Source organism: Episyrphus balteatus, chromosome 1 (genome assembly GCF_945859705.1).
Source record: "Episyrphus balteatus chromosome 1, idEpiBalt1.1, whole genome shotgun sequence".
In the NCBI taxonomy this organism is placed as follows: domain Eukaryota; kingdom Metazoa; phylum Arthropoda; class Insecta; order Diptera; family Syrphidae; genus Episyrphus; species Episyrphus balteatus.
The window spans coordinates 69,511,761-69,533,568 of record NC_079134.1 but is presented as its reverse complement, the minus strand read 5'-3'; the positions used below and the strand labels follow the sequence as shown (position 1 = coordinate 69,533,568).

The window sequence follows — 21,808 nt, the reverse complement described above, 5'->3', positions numbered from 1 at the left end:
TGCTATAGACATCATTCGTTGAAAGGAGTTCGGCGCTATTTTGATGCCATATGGAAGCAAATTGAATCGAAATGATCCCTTGTCCGTTGAAAATGATGTTATATCCCTTGATTGTTCATCCAGCTCAATCTGATGAAAACCAGATATCAAATCGAGACAAGAAAAATATTTTGCTCTGCCAAGCTGGTCCAGGATATCATCTATTCTTGGGAGTGGGAATTTGTCTGCAATTAACTTCTTATTTACGTTTCTAAAATCGACAACTAGTCGCCATCTTTTCTCATTACTACCTGGCAAGGATTTCTTAGGTACCAGTAAGATTGGACTATTATATTCCGAGGTAGATGGTTCAACTATTTCATCTTAAATCAGTTTATCAACTTGCTTGCTTATTTCCTCTTTCTGAGAATGAGGAATTCTATAATTTTTTATATATACAGGAGATTCATCTTTTAACCGAAGCTTTTGAGTGTAAAAGTTATTACACGATATTTTGTTTGATTCTAATGCAAACACATCATTAAACTCTTTACATAACTCAGTCAATTTTGATTTAACAAATTTAGGAAAATTTTTTGATAACCTGTCAAGAATTTGTTTTTGATGCTCTGCATCCAGGTTTTTATTTGACAAAATGTTATAATTAGACAGATTTTCGGTTTCTATTTCTATATTGCGAATAGTAACATTATCATTTGTTGTATTAATTATACGCACTAATGACCTATTACCGTTTACTATAGTATTCGCAACATAAATTCGCTTTTCAATTTCTTGATTTGGAACTAAAAGATCTTTTTCGTCAGTATTAATAGAGATTAATCTTATAACTTCTGATCGAGCGGGGATTGAAAATGAATTTGGACATGAAGATGTATGCATAGGTATGGCAAAATTTTCAGGAAAATTATGTGGGCGTAGAATTATTTATTTATTTATTCAAATCTACGATAAATTACAATCAACAGATTTTGCTTAAGAATAAAATATTAATTCAAATTTTCAACAAAAATTGTTTTAAACAGAATTTTGCAACAAATTAATCAAAATAGATTTAAATTGATATCTAGACATACAAAGAGCAAGTTCATTATAAAAGAAATTAAAATGTTTACAGCAATGGGAAATTGGCTCACGCTGTCCATAATTGGTTGAATGGGGAATTTCAAAAATTAACTGTCTCATCCTCATTGGCCTACTAGGAGCATATATTTGAACTAAAGAGAGTAATTCTGAGCAGTCAATGTCATTACAAAGAATATCACGAATAAACATTACATTATACATCTTTCGTCTTGATTCAAGGGTCTGTATTCCAAGCATAAGACATCTGCTTTTATAATTCTGATCGGTATTACTATTAAAAGAAAAATGCCTCAGAGCAAACCTTAAGAAATTTTTCTGGACCTTTTCAATTCTTTCTGTGAGTTTTTTTGTATCGGGACTCCAAATGACAGAACAATATTCAAGCAAAGGACGAACAATTGAACAAAATACAGCTTTAAGAGTGTAAGGGTCCTTAAAGTCTGAAGAATTTCTTTTAAGAAACCCTAACATAGAACTAGCTTTTGAGACAATACAAGAAACATGAGGTTCAAAAGTTAATTTTTCATCGAAAACTACGCCCAAGTCTTTTATTTCGCTTACTCTGGACAATTTTGACCCTCCTAAAAAATAATCAAAAATTATTGGACTCGATAAACGACAGTAAGACATAACAGAACACTTAGAAAAATTAAGACGGAGGTCATTTTGCATGCACCAATTTTCAAAAACTTCAATATCTTTCTGTAACTCCAAACAATCACTAACACTTTTTATTATTTTAAAAATTTTTAAGTCATCGGCAAACATTAAACCATCCGAAAAGGATAAAATTTGTTGAAAATCATTAATAAATAAATTGAAAAGCGGTGGGCCCAAATGACTTCCCTCAGGAACGCCAGAGTGTACTTTAATCGGGTTAGATACCAGATCACCTATTTTAACAATTTGTATTCTGTCAATTAAATAAGACCAAAACCACTTAAGCAGAGTACCATCAAAACCATATGATTTTAATTTTTTAATTAAAATTAGGTGATTTACTCTGCTAAAAGCTTTCACGAAGTCCGTGTAAACCACATCCATTTGGGAACGCTTTTCTAATGCTTTAAAACACTGATTTGAAAAGCAAGACAAATTTGTAGTGGTCTAACGGCCGCTTAAGAAGCCATGTTGAATATTAGAAATATTCCTCCTAATTATACCATATAATTTTGTTTTAATTATTTTGTCCAGGAGCTTTGGAAGAATGGGGAGTTTACTTATCGGGCGATAATTTACAATTTTTGTTTTGTCTCCAGACTTAAAAACTGGAGTTATGTAAGATACTTTCCATTCTTCCAAAAAAACTCCACTAGAAAGCGACTGATTAAAAAGTGATTGAATGGGAACAGACAAAGAATCAAAACAATGTTTTAGAACAATCGGAAATATTCCATGAAAATCAGGTTTTTTTGAATCGTCAAGCTCCCGTAACGCAACAGTCACGTCATCCCTGTTACAATAAAAACTACAACAATCAGTTATAGGAGAAAGAGAAGTTGCATCAAAGTTGTTGCCTATATCAAGATCTGACGAATTATAAATATTTTGAAAGCAATCCCCAAACCAATCCACAATTGTTTGCGGATCACTTGAAGATTGATCATTATAAACCATTGTTGACGGAAAACCAATAGATTTTCTTTTCAAATTTACAAATCTCCAAAATAAAGATGGGTTTTGCTTTAAGTTGCCTTCCATTAAATTTACATAATTACTAAAACAAAATTTAGCAAGGAATACATACTCTTTTCGAAGACGATAATATATTAAGAAATCACTGTGACTACTACTATTTTTAAAAGTCTTAAAAGCCTTACTTTTAGCATTTTTTAACTTACGCAGCCTAACGTTCGACCACGGAGGATGAGAATTGCTTTTATGTAAAGTGCGTGGAACACACGAAACCAACTCCCTTACAAAAATACTTAAAAAATGTTCAAAATTAGATTTTAAACTATTATTACCATCAAATTGCCAATCAAAATTCAAAAATTTTTCATTTAATATGTTTAAGTTATTAGAGTTAAAAAGATATTTAAATTTATTTAACGTTTGAAAAGAATTATAATTTTCAAAATTAACATTTTGTATCGAAATAGAAATGGCAACATGGTGAATGGAATTTGAAAACAACATTCTGATACATTAACATCAGTATCATCATTTGTAAACACTAAATCAAGCATTCTTTGCAATGAATTATGAAAGAAACATACTTGGACTAAGTTTAAAGCAAAAAGTGAATTAATCAACTCAAATTCCTTTTCAAAAGGGAGGACAAGGTTTTAATTTTACCTCTTATTCCACCCATATTTTGATAATACATAAGCAACCCATCCTTATTTACGAAGTTGGTTCTTCCCTTTTGCTGGGACTTAAATCCTCGGGCCTTATTACAGACCCAATCTGAGCGTTTTTTGAATTATCTCTAGCAATAAACTCTCTCACAATGCAATTTTTTGGCCAGTTTGATCCATTTAATGCAACTTTGTAATTGTTTGATGGAATACCAACTTTGAAGTTCACATATCTCAAATTAGTTGCATCTTTTTTTACGAGTTTAAAGCATTTGACTAAGGAATCATCGACACCAATTTTTTCCGCAACATACTTAGATATACAGTAGCGAGCAAAAAAAATGCAAACAATAAAAACATTTACATTTTTTTGCTCGTCTAAAGACGCATATTTAGGTAGACTTTTGACCAAATAATGGTTTTGGAGTAAAATATTCCACAAATTGATTCTGTTTAATGAAAATAAAACAGTTTCAATATGCCAAATTTGGTAACTTAGTTCTTGTTGAAAACTCTTTAAACCTCTTTCGTTTGGATTTTTTTTGCTCGCTACTGTAGATTCCTCAGAAGTAGATACGTCAAATTTAGATACGTGCAACCATTTATGAGTCACAATAACATCCAGACCTACAGCAACATCTTGTCCACATACACGCACATTGCTTTTTCTGTTTTGTTTTTTCCTTCGCACATCAGTCCACCCGTTGTTTTCCTCATTGATTGCATTTACAGATAAGCCATTACCACCACCACTCGCCCCTTCTCTAGCAGCGGCTCTCATTCCCAACACTGATACAGATTTATCAACATTAGAAATCCCCTCCTCAACCTCAAGAGTCGAAGAACCATGTGCATCGGCAAATTCATCATGATCATCATCATTGTCACCAACAGCATTAACCATCTCATTCGAGCTTACAGGTTTAGCGACGTTTTTTTCGTGTACTTTTGGCACAACAACATTTGAAACAACAACATCAAGTAAGCTCTTAACATCAGCATGCAGAGCATCGACATCACACATTTTTTTTGTAAGAGAATTTACCACTAATTCAAGTTCATTGATCTTAGCAAACAATTGGTTCATGGGCAATTTAAACTTTGCACACTCAGTGCAACGGAAAACAAAATTAGAATTTTCTTTCAAAGTTTCTTTATGCATGTCATCCTTAATTCTCGCACAGAGCTTATGAAATAGATTGCCACAATAAAAGCCACATATGACACTATCATCCTGATGAATAGGATTTTTGCAACCAAAGCACTTCTTTAATAATTTAGAATTATTGCCAGTCATTATCAAGATCAAAAGAACACAACCGTACACTATGAGAGTTTTAAGCTATATGAATTAACCAGTCTTGGGGATGCTGATAGTCTAAAACACAATGGTATCTTTTTATAAAATCTAGACCAAGTATACCATCACTAGGTATAGGAAAACTTGCATCAACGATTTGAAAATTGTGTTTGATATAAATATTCTTATCAATAATTATTTCGGCGGAAGTTTGACCCAAGGAATGAATTACACCATTGCCTATTCCACTTATTTTAGACGTACAACTTTTGTTTATAATTTTATCAAAATGTAGTTTATTTGCTTTAAAAACTGAAACATCAGCTCCTGTATCTACAAGAAAGGTGTTTGTTACATTACTTAGAGTGTTTTTAACTTTAATAAAGCTGCTTAGATTTAGGTTTATGTTAAAAATTTTATTTTTAGTTTTCAACTCATTTAAGCATCCCCCAGGTCCACAATCTGGGGGACTGTACCGTTTTCCGGATTTTCGGTTATTCACGCACATTTCGGTTTCCCCTATAGAAGCGATTGTTATTATTTTGTGTCTGGTAAGAGTTTCTGTAGCTATTAGCCTGTCTGTTATTTTGATTTTTATAGTTTTGGCGGCCGCGTCCGCGTCCACGACCGCGATAATTACTAAAGTTGTGTCTTTTATTATAGTATAGAACTTGAGCCTGACTAGTATTGCTCACTTCTGTACTCGTGTTTATGTATTTGGAAACAGCTTCGTTTATATTATTAAATTGACCTGCTTCCATTATTAATTTAATTTTTTCATTTGAGGCATTTGCCGTCAAAGATTTGACCGCATTTTGAGTAGAGTATTCCTCAGTTAGTCTTATTGGAACACCCTCTGTAAATGCCCTTTTAAGTGAAGAACTTAACTCTTCTATTTCTTTAACATAAGAGTTTGTCGGTCTATGGTTTTGTTTAATACTCATTAATTTTGAGATAAGTAGTTTCGAAGATTCTCCTTTTATATTTTCTTGAAGATTTTTTATTATATCATTAACAGTGCTTTCATTGGTTATAAAATTTCGCGCTATTCCCTTTAATTTTGTTGTAATTAAAGATACGGCGCTTTTTTCGTTAGTCCCTACATTTTCCTTAACCAGATTAAGAGCATCAATAAAACGCTGTAAATTTTCTGGTGAGCCATCGAATTCAGGAATTATTTTTGAAGCGAAATTTAAAAAGTCTATGGGAGTCGTCATTTTGTCCTCTAAAATTTTCGACTCTCCATGTTTAACTGTTTTCGTCGTATACTTTGGAACATATTCCGTATTGGGTGGACGTGCGTCGCACAGTGGTAAAAATGCTTCATCTAGGTGGACATTTGGTTGAAATTTGAAGTCAATTAAAAGACAAACTGGACTTTACACTGTTATAAGGAATGATTGATAACTATGAAACCACCCAATTTGTTTCATTTGAGGCAATTTCTCTAGTGAAACAGAGCAGTCGTTTCAGAGCAACAGATGATTCCAGGACTTTCTACATAATGCATAATTTTTTAAGATAACGTGTTTTAGCTCTGTTTGTTTCAACCGAGTTAATTTTTTTTTTTGAAAATTGTCAAGAGTTGTCAGCACTATATGTGTATATGCAACACAAAGATTGTTTTGAAAAACAATGCCTTATAAACAGTGGAGACCCATTTGATAGAATTAAGCGTCTAAACAATTTTTTGAAGTTCTGCAACTTTGTTTGCCTACCTGTGCCCATCTTCCGGTTTTCGTTGTCCGGACGAGTAATTCATAGAGATGGATTATAAGCCATTTGAGCCCAAAGAATTAATAAAAAAAAATTCGCATTCGCTTTATGCTATGTTTCCCCATGAGTGTGATCTAAATTTTAGTGACACAAGTAACGGCCCATGAGCCCAATTTGAATTTAGTACACTGAAGGAAAAACCGCAACGTAAAATTAAATAGGTATTTTCAACGTTGATTAAATGTTGAATAAACTAATATGAAATATCTTTAAATTAGAATGGAAACAACGTTTGTTTTTTTTTTTTTAATTTTTGTCGGACTTTAGCTTTAGTTGGATTTTATCACCCTTATTTCCAACAGTGAGATAGCATGTTGGTAAAGCATTCGCCCAGTGATCCCAGTGGCTGCCAATTTTTTCTTTTTTTTAATTAAATAGAAGCTTTTTTTCAAAGTTGAAATAACTTTAATTAAAGGATGTCTTATAACAGGAAACCACTTTAAACTAACGATATTCTACTTTGATTTTAAAATATTCGTCGTAAACGCAAAATCATTCCGAAAAATAGTTGAATCAACGTGTTTTTCGTTGATTTGAAGTTCTTTTTTTCCCTCAGTGTATATAACTTAATTTTTCTCAAATCACTATTGTTTTCAAGCATTCACAATGTGTTCAAAAACAACGATTTTGACTTGACTTGATTGATTTTTTAATTTTTTTCTCGATTTAAATCGTGAATAACTTCTTCAGAACTCAATTTAGGGAAAATTACTATGAGACCTTTTTTGTAGAGAATTAAATTTCCTATAAGAATCTGTCGTGGTTTTATTTTTCTATTCACTTATTTGCTCATCACAAAATTCCAAAGTGAAACAGTCAAATTGAAAAAACACTTCGATTTAAAAAGCTTAATTACTCGAATACGGCTCGTCTGACGAAAATTTTCAATTAGATCTTTTTTGTAGGAAATTTAATTTTATATAAGAAAAAATGAACAGAAATTTGTTTTACTTTGATCGTCTAGCAGTTCTGTTGTAAAACATCATATCATGTATAAAAATAAAAAACACCGATGATACCCCTCTTAAAATTTTTTTTAACGGCTCAAATTTTCACCAAACTTTTTTTTCATCATCCTGAACAAGATTTTCGAAGTAACTTTCAAAAAAAAAATATTTTATTTTTTTGGCCCAGTCTAATATGTATATACCTTTTCAATGATGTATCAAACTTCAAATGTGGTTTTGGTTAGAAAACATTTACTTCTATTTATTTATTTCGTCAAGCAGAGTTATAAATCTCTTATATACTACAGAATACAATAAGAATTATAATATATTCTACCCACCAGAGAAGAAAAAAGATATAATATTTTTTTTAAATACATCTCTGCTTAAAAACATATTGAAATCAGTAATGTTACAAACTGAGTTAGCCTGTCTTAAACAACGAGTAATAGCTTCATTGTAACCATAATTCACCTTGTGAAAAGGGATCTCAAATAGCAATCGAGAACTAAGATTACGCTCAGGAGCATACCAACTAGAGCCTACTATTGCACGTGTATTAAGGTACACGTGTTACACGTGTATTTAAAATATTCGTGCCAAAGCACGTGTATTTGTAAATACACGTCGTCGCCCTAGTATTGAAGTGCCGTATACGCCATTTTTACATTTTTGGGAAATCGCATTTAAATGTTCGGAAGATAATTGCGAAAGAACTAACCGCTGGTATTTTTTGATATTTTAGTATGATATATAATTAAAATGTGTCTTTTATATACAATGGTCGGAAAAAGTATTTTGACAAAATGAACATTTTTCTAACTGATGAGAATAATCTGTAACGGTTAAACATAAAATAAGGAAGTTGACGGTTATTTATTAAGTATATAATGGTGAATATCATGATGGTCAATGTCAGTCATATAGTTGGTATTATGCTTCGAGGCTGCATTTTTTGTATAAAAAGTATTAATTTTTGAGGGAAAAAAGTATTTTGACAAACGTTCTTTTCCAACGTTGGTAAGGTAACGTAATGCATTATACGTGTTTCAAGCACGTATACAACTGACAGACTTGTTAAGGCCCCTATTTGTAAAAAATTGGGCAAAACGGCGGAACTTAACATTGAAATTAGTGCATCTTCTGTTGCAAGTCATAACTTCTGTGTGTCTGTTAAAAAATCTGTGGAGAACTGAATTTATCGCGGGAAATTAAAAATTACCAAATATACAAACACAAAAATATAATTATACTATTCAAAATTTACCACAAATGGACAAAAAATGAAAAAAATGCACTAAGAAAAATTGAAGCATTTTGAAGAATTTACTTTATCGCGGATTGACTCCAAAAAGTCTGAATTTGGAAATGCCATTCTTTCATCAAAAACCTTGTAAGCAAAAGTACCCTTTGCATTGAGCTCGAAGAAGACAATTTTACCATGTTTATGGGAAGATAATACAGTATTTATCTCATAAAACAAAAATTGAAAAAAACTGAAGTCTCAAAGGAACATATTGGTATGCTTCTTTCATTCAAAAACAAACTTTTATGGACCACATTCTCACAAATTTCTATATCAATGATCCGGGAAACGAAAAGGAACTGTTGAAGCTCCGTGAAAATTTGGTCAAGTTTGTTCCAGAAGCAAAAGAACAACAACATGTCCCTTTGAGAATTAAATTTTTTTTCAATTTTTGTTTTATGAGATAAATACTGTATTATCTTCCCATAAACATAGTAAAATTGTCTTCTTTGATCTCAATGCAAAGGGTACTTTTGCTAACAAAGTTTTTGATGAAAGAATGGCATTTCCAAATTCAGACTTTTTGGAGTCAATCCGCGATAAAGTAAATTCTTCAAAATGCTTCAATTTTTCTTAGTGCATTTTTTTCATTTTTTGTCCATTTGTGGTAAATTTTGAATAGTATAATTATATTTTTGTGTTTGTATATTTGGTAATTTTTAATTTCCCGCGATAAATTCAGTTCTCCACAGATTTTTTAACAGACACACAGAAGTTATGACTTGCAACAGAAGATGCACTAATTTCAATGTTAAGTTCCGCCGTTTTGCCCAATTTTTTACAAATAGGGGCCTTAACAAGTCTGTCAGTTGTATACGTGCTTGAAACACGTATAATGCATTACGTTACCTTACCAACGTTGAAAAAGAACGTTTGTCAAAATACTTTTTTCCCTCAAAAATTAATACTTTTTATACAAAAAATGCAGCCTCGAAGCATAATACCAACTATATGACTGACATTGACCATCATGATATTCACCATTATATACTTAATAAATAACCGTCAACTTCCTTATTTTATGTTTAACCGTTACAGATTATTCTCATCAGTTAGAAAAATGTTCATTTTGTCAAAATACTTTTTCCGACCATTGTACATGTTATTGGACATCTGCAATTCGTTTAGTTTTCAAAATATTTAAATTTTTGTCCAAAATGAGTTTGCCGTATACGCCATGAAAATCAGAAGTTTCTTTTATTCATATACACGTACGTCAAAAAAAAACATAACGTACGTCAAAACAATTCTCAAAATTTTCTTGCATTGCATGAAAAATTTGACGTAAATGCCAAAATTTCTTGTTTTTGTCAAAACAATAGTGAATATCTCGGCAACGAAAAAAGATAAAAAAAAACGGTAGCAGATTTGAAAAGAGCAACTTCGAAAACATACGACTGCATACCTAGTTCAAAAAATGCAATTTGGCGTATACGGCACTCCAATACTAGGGCGACGACGTGTATTTGTATTTACACGTGTATTTATATTTACACGTGTATTTATATTTACACGTGTAAATAGCGTTCGAACTTGTAGAATTTGTGGCGATTTCTTAAAAAATGCATTATATTGAATAAGAAGGTTATTGTTCTGGTTTTTGCTTTTACTTTCTTGATTAACACATTGAAATTGCTCGCAAAATTTAATTGGAAATTCTTATTCAACCCGCAGTTTGGTTATTTTGTCATTATTCACTCCTTTAATCAACTTTTTTGTTTACAGAAACTTTTGATTGTGAATTCGAATGTTTAAGGAAAATGTATGTATGAATAATAGGTACGCACCAAAAAAAAAAAGTTGTCAAACAGGAAATTAGCAAACATGATAAAGTTTTTTTTTATTATTAATACGCTTTTATTAGCTTTGTTTGTAACTGACAAAGCAACTAAAAAACTAGCAATATAAATATTGGAAAACAATTTTTACCGGATTCCCATTATCGTATCGAACTGAAACTTTGAACACATATGATTCGGTGATTGTTAAAACAACATAAGTGAAATTTAAATTTTTTTGTAGTAGAGAGAAAAACCACTATAATTTCCATAACGCGACCGAATTTCCAATGTTTTGACAGTTTTAATACCTCAATTGACATTCTTAGACTTTAAATTGACTATTTTAACAAAAAAATTGGCTTTCTTTTCAAAATTATAGCAGTTTTGGTCTCGCCTTATAAGAAATTTTAAAAATCACTTATGTTGTTTTAACAATCATCGATTCATATGAGGTTCGGATGGCAATGCAATATTTTGGGGTCCGGTATCAGGGAAGGGGCATTGGGGGGTTGAAACACCCCAAATCTATTTTATCCCATTCTAATTATCGCAACGTCGCGACGCGTCGGGCAGATTGCGCAGCCAAAATTTTATGGCTGCAGAACTCGCGAAGTAGTTATTTTTTTGGTTTGATTCTTTATTTAGCTTTAGCTATTATTTAAATACTAATTAACAATAATTAGATTTTACATACATATGAGATTAACATTTTTTTAAATATTATCACATTGTTTTCTACTTTTAATTCATTTGGATCATTCAGATTTTTAAATAATTTAAGGGGTTATACCTAGTTGTAAGTGCAAAAAAAAAACTTCTTTTTTGTGGATTTTTTGTGAAGAGGCATTTAATTATATAAACATAAAGAATACATATCCATGTAGCAAATTTAATGTATTAAAATAATTCGCTGTGTATTTAAAAAAATATTGGGTTCCGTTATTTTTGTAGTAGATCTCCTAGACGACCTACAAAAAAAAGGTGTCTGGCGGTGAGCAAAATTTTCGAAACGCCTGGAGTAATCGGCTTGAAATTTTTACACAATTTTCTTAGATACTTTCATCAGGTAATGAATGAAGGAAAAAGGTTTTTGATTATAATTTGATTTTTTAAGCCACTTTAAAGTGTAAATTTTCGTAAAAAACAACGATTTTTTTCTTTGGGAAGCCGCCATTTTGTCAAAAATCAAAATTTTGACTGTTCCTTCGTTCATTACCAGCATTCGTCTAACTTGACAATAAATCTTTTGGTTTTTTTAATTTTAAGTGACTTGGATCAGAGATATCCTGCTCACCGCTAGACACCTTTTTTTGGAGGTCGTGTAGGAGATCTACTACAAAAATAACGGAACCCAATATTTTTTTAAATACACAGCGAATTATTTTAATAAATTATATTTGCTATATGGATATGTATTCTTTATGTTTATATATTTAAATGCCTCTTCACAAAAAATCCACAAAAAAGAAGGTTTTTTTGCACTTACAACTAGATATAACCCCTTAAAACCTTTATGAAACAATATATTCTGAGATCTGCTAGTTGATAGAAATGGTAGTCTAAAATCACCTCTGTTTCTTAACTGATATGGTTGCACATCGGATACATAAACTATCTTATTAAATAAATAATTTGGCAGCATATTATTTTTTATTTTAAATATAAATATAAGTACATTCATGATTGTTCTCTGATTTATTGTAAGCCATTGTAAAGTATTTAGCATTGATTGTATTGGTGTTAACCTATTGCACATTAAAATACACCTCATTCCGCGATTTTGTAACTTTTGTAATCGCTCAGTCATTTGATTATTACCTAAAAACAGTATTGTTGAACAATATTCAAAATGTGGCTTAATCATAACATTATAAATTTTTATTGCACAATTTGGCGATAATCTATTTCGAATTCTTTGAAAAAAGCCTATCTTCTTTGCAATTTTGTTACAAATCTAATTTATGTATATGCTTCTGGAAACTTAGTTCTCTATCTAAAATTACTCCTAAGTATTTGTTTCATTTACTTTTTCTATATTATTTTCATTAATAATTATATTTTCAGTTGAATCACCATTAATTATTATAGCTTTTGATTTATTAACATTAAGTTTTAATTTATTCATTTTGAAGTACACTTCTAGGTTTTTTAGATCAGCATTAAGTTGATTGATGCATTCGCCCGCTGTGTTTCCCGAAATGTATATAAGCGTGTCATCTGCAAACATTCTAGCCTTCGAATGTTTTAGAACTTTCTGCAGATCATTAATATAAATGATGAAAAGAAGTGTTCCCAGAACTGCTCCTTGATGCACTCCCAGTCTCACTTCTATACTTCCAGAAATTTCGTTCGCTACTTTTGTATATTGAGTTCTTTTTGATAGGTAACCCTTAAACCATTCGAGTTCTACTCCTTTAATACCATATCTTCTCAGTTTCTGAACTAGTATGTCTCGATCGATGGTCTCGAATGCTCTTTGAAGGTCCAAAAAAACCGTAACTACAACCTTTTTTTCATATACATCGGTTTTCCACTGTGTCACAACCAGATTTAAAAGCGACTCGGAGCTGTGTTGTTGTCGAAATCCTGACTGATAGTCACTCAAGTAGTTGTTCGATTCCAAAAAGCTTTGTAGTTGTTTATGAACAATTTTTTCCAACACTTTACTTTCTGTCATAAGCATGTTTACCGGGCGAAATTCTGCTGGATTTACCGTATTCTTCACTTTTACTATCGTCACAACAGTAGACTTCTTCCAGTGTTCGGGAAATATTCCGCTACTTAGTGAGTTGTTTAAGACATTCAAAAAAGAGACCCCACAATGTCCATAGCACTCAATAACATCCTAGTTGACAAACCGTTATAGTCTTTTTTACCGTTCATGTTTTTCATTATATATTTTAACTCAGTCATATTTATTAATTTGAATTTATACATATAAGGTTTCACTGTTTATATCAATTAAGTTTTTGTATGTCTCAAAAGGTATTTTATCATTTATTTCCTCAACACTTTTCACAAAGAAGCTATTTAACTTGTCAGCTATCTCTTTCTTGTTTTTTATTGTTCTGTTCTCACATATAATTTGATCTATGTATCTCACTTTTTTCTTCATTAAGCACAAGCGATTTTATTGTTCTCCACATTGTTTTTTGGTCGTTAGATTGATCAACTTTTTTGGCAATGAAATTATTTTTTGGTAGTTGAAGATCACTTACGTACTTGTTTCTACATAACCTATAACTATTCCAGTCTTCAGCACTATTTGTCCAAACCGCTCTTTGATGAAGTTGAATTTTTTTTTAATTTCATATTAAATAAGTTTTGATTAAACCAACCGATATTGCAATTTTTCGAACTTATTGTTTTTGAGATCATCATCTTACTCATAGTCGCTTTAATTTTCTGACTGAATGATTTTGAAGTTTCATTTACGTTACTGTTAACTAGATTTTTCATTGTTTATCAATTCACTCCGAAAAACACTCTCATTAAATGCTATATATTTTATAATTTCTTTATTATAATATGTATTGGCAAAACTGGTTTCAAAAAATATTTCTAATGTTTCGTGATCACTGATTTTCAATTCTTTTATTACTTTGGCTTGTACATTTTCATAGTTTGTTACCACATAGTCTATCAAAGTAGAATAATTTTGGGAAATTCTCGTTGGTTCCGATACAATCTGTTTATAAGAATAGGCTATTGATTATGTCGAAAAAAAACAGGGTAATAAGGAACTAAGACGTTCACGGGTTTTTATTGCAGGAATCGTTCAATGGGTTATAAAAGAAGATAAAACCGCAGAGTGCTATTAAATGAGAGGGTGGAAACTGAAGATAGGGGTGCAAAAGCCCCTTTTTTGATTTTTTCAATATACCTCGTAAACCAAGCAAAATTTTGATATATTGCACAAAACTTTTTGTAGAGAATTTTTACTTGTTTTTTGGATTGAGATAGACATAAACGTTGCTCCAAAGAAAAAAAGAAGATTAAATTTCCTTCAAAATGCTGTACTCACTAAATTTTTTCATTGAAAATTAACCGAAGTATGGCCATTTTAATCTATATTTTTTTCGCATTTTTAGTTTTACTCAAGTAAAACAGAAACATTTGAGGGGAAAGTACGATAACTTAAGCACCAAGAACTGATAATGAGATTTTGTAGAGGGGTTAAATACAATCATTGTTTACTATGGGAGGGGGGTCAATGTCCCCCCGTTTTGGCGGGAGGGGCAATTTTCTAGAAAAAATTGTTAAAATAAAAAAAAAAATATTACAAAACAACGGCAACACTTACAGTTTTGATTGATACTTTTTTCAAAAGCTAGAATTATAAACTTAATATTAATTTTAAAATTAAGTTATTTTAATCAATCCTATTTGAAATAAACGAGTGATTCCGATAAAGAAAGTATTTTGTCTATTTTTCAATTTTCTCAAAAAGTAGAAGGCATAGGAACACTATGATTTTCATGATTTGATAAGAAATCAATTAAGGCAGTTTACTTTGTCGATCAATTTCGTATTGAAGTCCACAGTCTTTGTGAAAATTGTACTCAATGTGCTTTTTAAACTTTTTTTTTCACAAGTTTTGACTTTGAAATCGGGTATTTCAAAAACAATAGATTAAATTAACTTCATTTTAAAATTAGTATTAAGTTTATAATTCTAGCTTTTGAAAAAAGTATCAATCAAAACTGTAAGTGTTGCCGTTGTTTTTTAATAATTTTCCGTCTATTTCGATTAGTGCATTATAAAAACGTTAATTTTTATGTGATTTATACACTTTAATGCACTTTATTTCATCGCACTGAATATTGTTTTGCTTTTTTATTGCCTCGATAATTGTATTGGCTTCCAAAGCTTCACTCAATCCTGTAATTAAAATTTTAGGAAAACGCATTTTTGGCAAATGTACATCATATTTATCACTTAATTTCTCTTTCATTTCATTAGCCAATTTTGATCGTGCATCATTATTTTCACATCTTATAGCAACTTGCTTGTTTACTTTACAATTGCACTCACTCCTACATTTATTGAAGATGGTTTAATTCTCTCTTTTATTTCACTTTTTGTTTGTTCACTTTCCTGCTTTGCTTTTGGTTTTAATATAATTGGTGCACTCATTCCCACTGCTTTTTTTAATTGCTCAGAATATGTAAATGTATTTTTGTTTTTGTCGCTACCTTTTATCTCTTTCACTATATCTAATTTCATCTCTTTCACACTGTTGATGACTGTATTATTATTACTTGTCATCTCCCTCACATCACTGCATAGCTTCTCACTCTGCTTTTTAAACTCTTTACTAAAATCATTTATTTTTTTAATTTCCTCTACACTCTTTTCACAAATTATTTGGGCCTTTTTCATTTCATGTATTCTCTTAGTATATTGCTCTTCGATTGCTTCCAACAGATTCTTTATTTCCCGTTTGTTATTTTCCAACGCACTTTCAAATTCATTTTTATATTCCTTTAAATATTCACTGTTTTTCTCCACCGCCGATGACATATCTTTTAACGCAAAATCCACATTATGTATATACAAAATACAATCTCCGCATACAAATCTTATGTTTTCACATGTTTCTAATGCATTCGACGTATGTATAAGAATCAAAACCGCAACAACTTGCCGCTACATGGAATATTTTATCGCAAACACCGGCACATCTTATTCCCGTTTCTCCGCGAATTACTCTTCTGCACCTTCTACAATTGTTTTCCATTTTATATAGCAAATCAAATCCACATTTAAATCGAAATTTATTTAGATTTTATTGATAGCTAATAAAATAGTTCAAAAAGTTCAATTATATTGGTCGTTTCAAATCAAAAGTCCCATGGAAAATTGAGCAAAAATAAAAAAAACTCATTCGCTTACTGGAAGGAAGCATTTATGAGGCAGCTGAACTTTTTCCAAAATTACGATAAAAAAAATGACGAACAGTTCTTGATATCCCTATTTTAATAAATTGATCCGTCTGTGGATTCACTTGGTAGCCGTAGAAAGCGGAGGCAAGGCTACCGGGCTTGCATCAGTGGCCCGTTCTTTTATTGAATAATGTTAACTATTGTTGTTATGTCAAAAAAATCGTTGTATTTGTTTTTGTTAGATTTTGTTACAAAATGTCAACTTTGATTTAGGAACGACGAAATGTTACATTTTGTTGATCTGTCAAAACAAATTTTTTGAGATCAATTTTATGAATAAATAAACAAGAAATAATTAATTTGGCACTGAAATAATTCTTTCAAATTGAATTCTTAGCAAATTGAAAGAAAAATATGCATTAAATAATTTCAAATATGGAAACAAACAAAAAATTCTCTTCTCACATCATCCCCTCTCTACCCCATTTATTTGTGTTTGAGAGATTAACATTGAAACTCAAGTCCAGAAGCTGAGTTGGAAAAAGTAACAAAATGTAACTATTTGACACTTCAACACTGGATTTAGGAACGAAGCTGTGACGTCACGATGTTACACTTTGTAACTTTTTTCTCATTTAGGATTAATAAAAGTTAACTATTGTAAACAATAGTTAACATTGTCGAATAAAAGAACGCACCATAATCCATATCCGCGGGCCATACAAAGAAACATACAATTATTTAATTATTTATCATTTGAAGGCAGTTGGGATAACTTTGCCGAAGATATTGTTTTAGGACTAGGTGAAGATGGAACAGAAATGTCCAGTTTATTTGATAGCAATTCATAACTTAAAATTCTATTCCCATCTTTTCATTTGTATAATTGGGCAGTAAATATCTTATTTTTATTTTTCAATTATTTTGGAGTCGTCACCATAGAAATCATTAATAAACAAATTCAGATTTTTCGTTTGTTTATTTTTTTTTTTCTACCATTTCTTTCATTCAAACAAGCATGATTTGTTGTTATTTTTGAGTTGATTTGTCGCAATGAGCCAATAAAACTGAGTTTTTTGTTTATTTGCTCTCAATTTTATTGGAAGGAAGAAAATAAACTCAGAGTCAGAACTTTTGATTTGAAACGACCTATAATAGTTTTTTCTTTAAATCACTCGGAACAGTCTATAAACACGTCTATCTCTTACGGAATCTCTCTCAATTATTTGGCTTTTGATTCCATGTTTTTATTGTTAATAAATGTAAATATTGTAAAAAAAATTAAAAGCAAACATATTAATTAGGGTGGTGCAAAAAATGTTTCTTTTTTCATTTTTCGAAATATTTACATTCTAGTGATATTTACATTCTATATTTACATTCGTGTTTTTTGATAGATCGAGTTTAATTTTTTTTTCGTGTTAGGGTGGCTCTAAAAATTGTTATCTTCTACAGTTTCTTGTGGAATTCGAAAAAATTCAACGTGGATATTATTTTGACGAAATTATCGAAGAAAAAAAATTTCCATTAGGGTGGTTCGAAAATTTTTTTTTTTTGATTATTGAAAAAAATAATTTTCACTGAAGAGAAAGTTTGTAAAACATGGTTTATGAAATAGTATAATGTAAAGTTGAGAAGGCATTTTCGCATTAGGCGCTCAGCAACATAGTCAGCCCTATTGAGAGTTTCACATAAACAAGATTCAACCAAGACAAATTGAATTTCACTTTTCCCCTATTGTGAGTTCCGGGCGAAAAGTTGTTCACGTTCGACAATCTCCTTGTAATTTCAACTTTTTTTCAGGTAATTTTTCAGGCATTCGACTGTTCTCTCACTAAAATTTTGGTGCCGAACAAGAAACTAGTTAAGCGGGAAATGTAAACTCCCTTCGGATGGAACTCATTTTCAAATTCCGGGCGAACAAAAATTTTCCGGGCGGAAAACATTCCACGTGAAACTCACAATAGGGCTGAGTATATTTTACATTTACTCTTGGAATTCAACCAAAACCGATTTAATCAATTTGATATGCTATAGCAAACAAACAAAACTTCTGTGCACTAAAACTATTTTTTTTTTCGAACCCAAAAAAAATTTTTTGTAACACCCTAACTAAAAATATTTTTTTCCAACCAATAATTTGTTTCAAATGTGAACCACTGTTGTTTTTTATTCCGCTAATAAAAGTAGAAGAAAATATGTATTTTTATTTTGCGCCACCCTAATATAACACGGTTTACAAATTTTCCGTTTTATTAAAAACAATGTTTTCGGGAACTGAAAAAGGAAAATTTTTTTGCTAATCCAAACAAAACTCATTCTGTGGTCATTTTTACGAACACTGGCTACTGAAAATAATTAAAAAAAATAAACAAACTGAGTGAATTAAAAAAAAAATAATTTTTAAATAAAAAATTGATTTAGGGCCAATTTTTCAATAGTCAGTTAAACAGGCAGTTAGTACTTATTCCTAAGGATAGAGAAAAAATCAATTTTTCAACAAGCAGATATAGCTTATTCCTAAGAATAAAACTATCTGCTTCTTTCAGAGACGAATAAAAATTATTCTAAGGAATAATATCAACAAAACTATTGTGTCAGTTGTCAAAGCTTGAATTTTGAAAAAATACAGTGGAAAACAAGAAAACAAAAACAATCATGAATAAAAATGACGTTTAATTTTAAATATTTTTGAATTTGACAATTTTTTTTTTGTTATTCTGTAAAATAAATTATTCTTGATTGAAAAATTCAATGTTTTTATCTGATTGTTTATGAGCCTAATAACTTTATTCTTCGAACAGTTAACTGACTGTTTATTAGAAGATTGAAAAATTGGCTCTTAAATGAATTAAAATTTTTTCTGAGCTTTATCTATTTGTTCTTTTCTTAACCACAATAGCTCAGTAAAAGTTTTTAATTCATTTAAATTAATTTTTTAATTAAAAATTATTTTTTTTTGAATTCACTCAGTTTCTTTATTTTTATTTTATTACTTTCAGTAGCCTTTTTTATGAAATAAAACTTATTTTTTTTATGAAAAAAAACTGGGCTTTAATAAAAAGCACACAAAATTAATACTTATTAACGTGTTTTTTTGACTAAAATGATATGAAAGTGTAAAAAACAACTTAAAAAACGAAGAAAATTGTGTTTGATGCAAAATTGTGGCGAAACGGTTGTCCGCAGAGAAAAAAGTTTTGAGACAAACTTAAACTGTAGTAAATTCTTGATTGGTTGTAAAAAATCTTTCAAATCAAACGTGGTTTGGCAAAGATAAGGCAAGTTAAAGGACAAGAGAGCAAAAATCATAAAAACCGTGGTAACTCGAAAACGGGACGAAAACGAGAAAATTACCTCTTAAGTTTTTCGACTTGCAAATTACCTACAAAAGTTTTTGCGATAATTAGAATGGGATAAAATAGATTTGGGGTGTTTTAACCCCCCAATGCCCCTCCCCTGATTCCGGACCTCAAAATATTGCGTGGCATTCCGAACCTCATATGTGTGTTCAAAGTTTCAGTTCGATACGATAATAGGAATCGGATAAAAATTGTTTTCCAATATTTATATAGCTAGTTTTTTAGTTGCTTTGTCAGTTACAAACAAAGCTAATAAAAGCGTATTAATAATAAAAAAAAACTTTATTATTTTTGCTAATTTCCTGTTTGCCAACTTTTTTTTTTTTTTCTTTGCTTACCTATATTCATACATACATTTTCCTTAAGGGGTAATAACACCTTGTAAACCATGAAATCGAGCGTCATTTCCATCAGCGTATAAAACAAAGAAGAAATATTCTTTACTTTTGGTGTTTGTTTAGTTTAATTAAGTATATTATTAGGTAACAGAATAGGCTTATGTTAAATTTTTTAATGATGTGAAATTTTTTAAATGGCGGTGTAGTTCAGGATGATAGTAAAATCCTGTGCTCCCATCGGGCGACCAACTAACTCCTACAGTTTTTAACCGATTGGGCTGAAATTTTGTGTGGAGCTTAAAAATACTATTCTCTAGTGAAGTACGTAGGATTTTTTTGAAATATTAAAATTTAACGATTTTATGGTATTTTTTTCAACGAATTTTTTTTTTGGAATGAAATAATTTTTTCAAACTAATGCCATTTCTTTAAAAATTAATATTTCAAAAAAATCCTACAGAGAATAGTATTTTTAAGCTCCACACAAAATTTCAGCCCAATCGGTTAAAAATTGTAGGAGTTAGTTGGTCGCCCGATGGGAGCACAGGATTTTACTATCATCCTGAACTACACCGCCATTTAAAAAATTTCACATCATTAAAAAATTTAACATAAGCCTATTCTGTTATTTATTAATATACTTAATTAAACTAAACAAACACCAAAAGAAAATAATATTTCTGCTTTGTATTATACGCTGATGAAAATGACGCTCGATTTCATGGTTTACAAGGTGTTATTACCCCTGAACGAAAAAAGCTTGCGAACAAATTTCACATTTTAAATGGGTCACTAGATGTTTCACCATCGAAATGAACTATGTTTGGAATACCAGCTGAGCTCTTCTTTTCATTTATGAATTTCCAAAAACATTACTATTTTTTTTTTGAGATTAGTCTCTATATTCAAGACATCCTCCTCCTTTTGTAATCGAAGATATTTGTTATAGAGAACTAAATCATTAATTGAATTTCTAAATAGTTTAAAAGCTTTGTTTTTTTCTGTTGTTAATATTTATTAGTTTTTTGTTGAACCATTTAGCATAATTTTAAGAGATTTTAGGTGTAAATAAATCAATTGCCTCTTTTAAAGAATTAGTAAGAAAATTATATGCAATTTTAATTTCGCAGTTGTTCAAGACAGATGTCTGACAGGAAGATATAATTACATTGGATATTTCATTAAATTTACATTTTTTTTAAATTATAAGAAAGGTTACTATTTTGCAGTTTTAAATATTTATAAAAGGAAAATTTTAGAGAAAGACAAACATGATTGTCAGAATGGGGTTGATACTGAACTCGGTATCAACAAACACTAAGTCAAGGAACCTATTCAAACTATTTGGAAAGCAATTTATTTGCTTTAATCCGAATTCAGAGAAAGTATCCACAACTATACTTTCAGAATCATTACTGACATTAAAAGGAATTAAAGAAGTTTTATCATCATAGATAGGATAGCGAGCAGCGTTGACACTTTACTGCAATTGCAGTAGATCTACTGCATTTCTTGCAAAAAATAAAATTCCAAGCCTTTTAAAAAAATAATAAACCGATTTCTTTGTAATTAAATTGTATTGAAATGTACAAAATCTGCTCTTAACTCAAAACCAGCTTTAAAGAAGCTGCAAAACACCCTGTTTTAAATGTTTTTGGCCCAACAGATAGAGTCTGGATTTGTGAAAAAAAATCTAAAAGGAATTAAAAATGCTTAATTTAAATTCT

The 21,808-nt window shown here is 30.4% G+C and overlaps 1 protein-coding gene across 5 annotated transcripts in view; it reads left to right on the top strand.

The window, feature by feature from the left end:
• The window catches only part of LOC129907649 (fatty acid synthase), a 90,476-nt gene that overhangs the window by 13,640 nt on the left and 55,028 nt on the right, over positions 1-21,808 (top strand). The gene's annotated exons all lie outside the window — the stretch shown is intronic.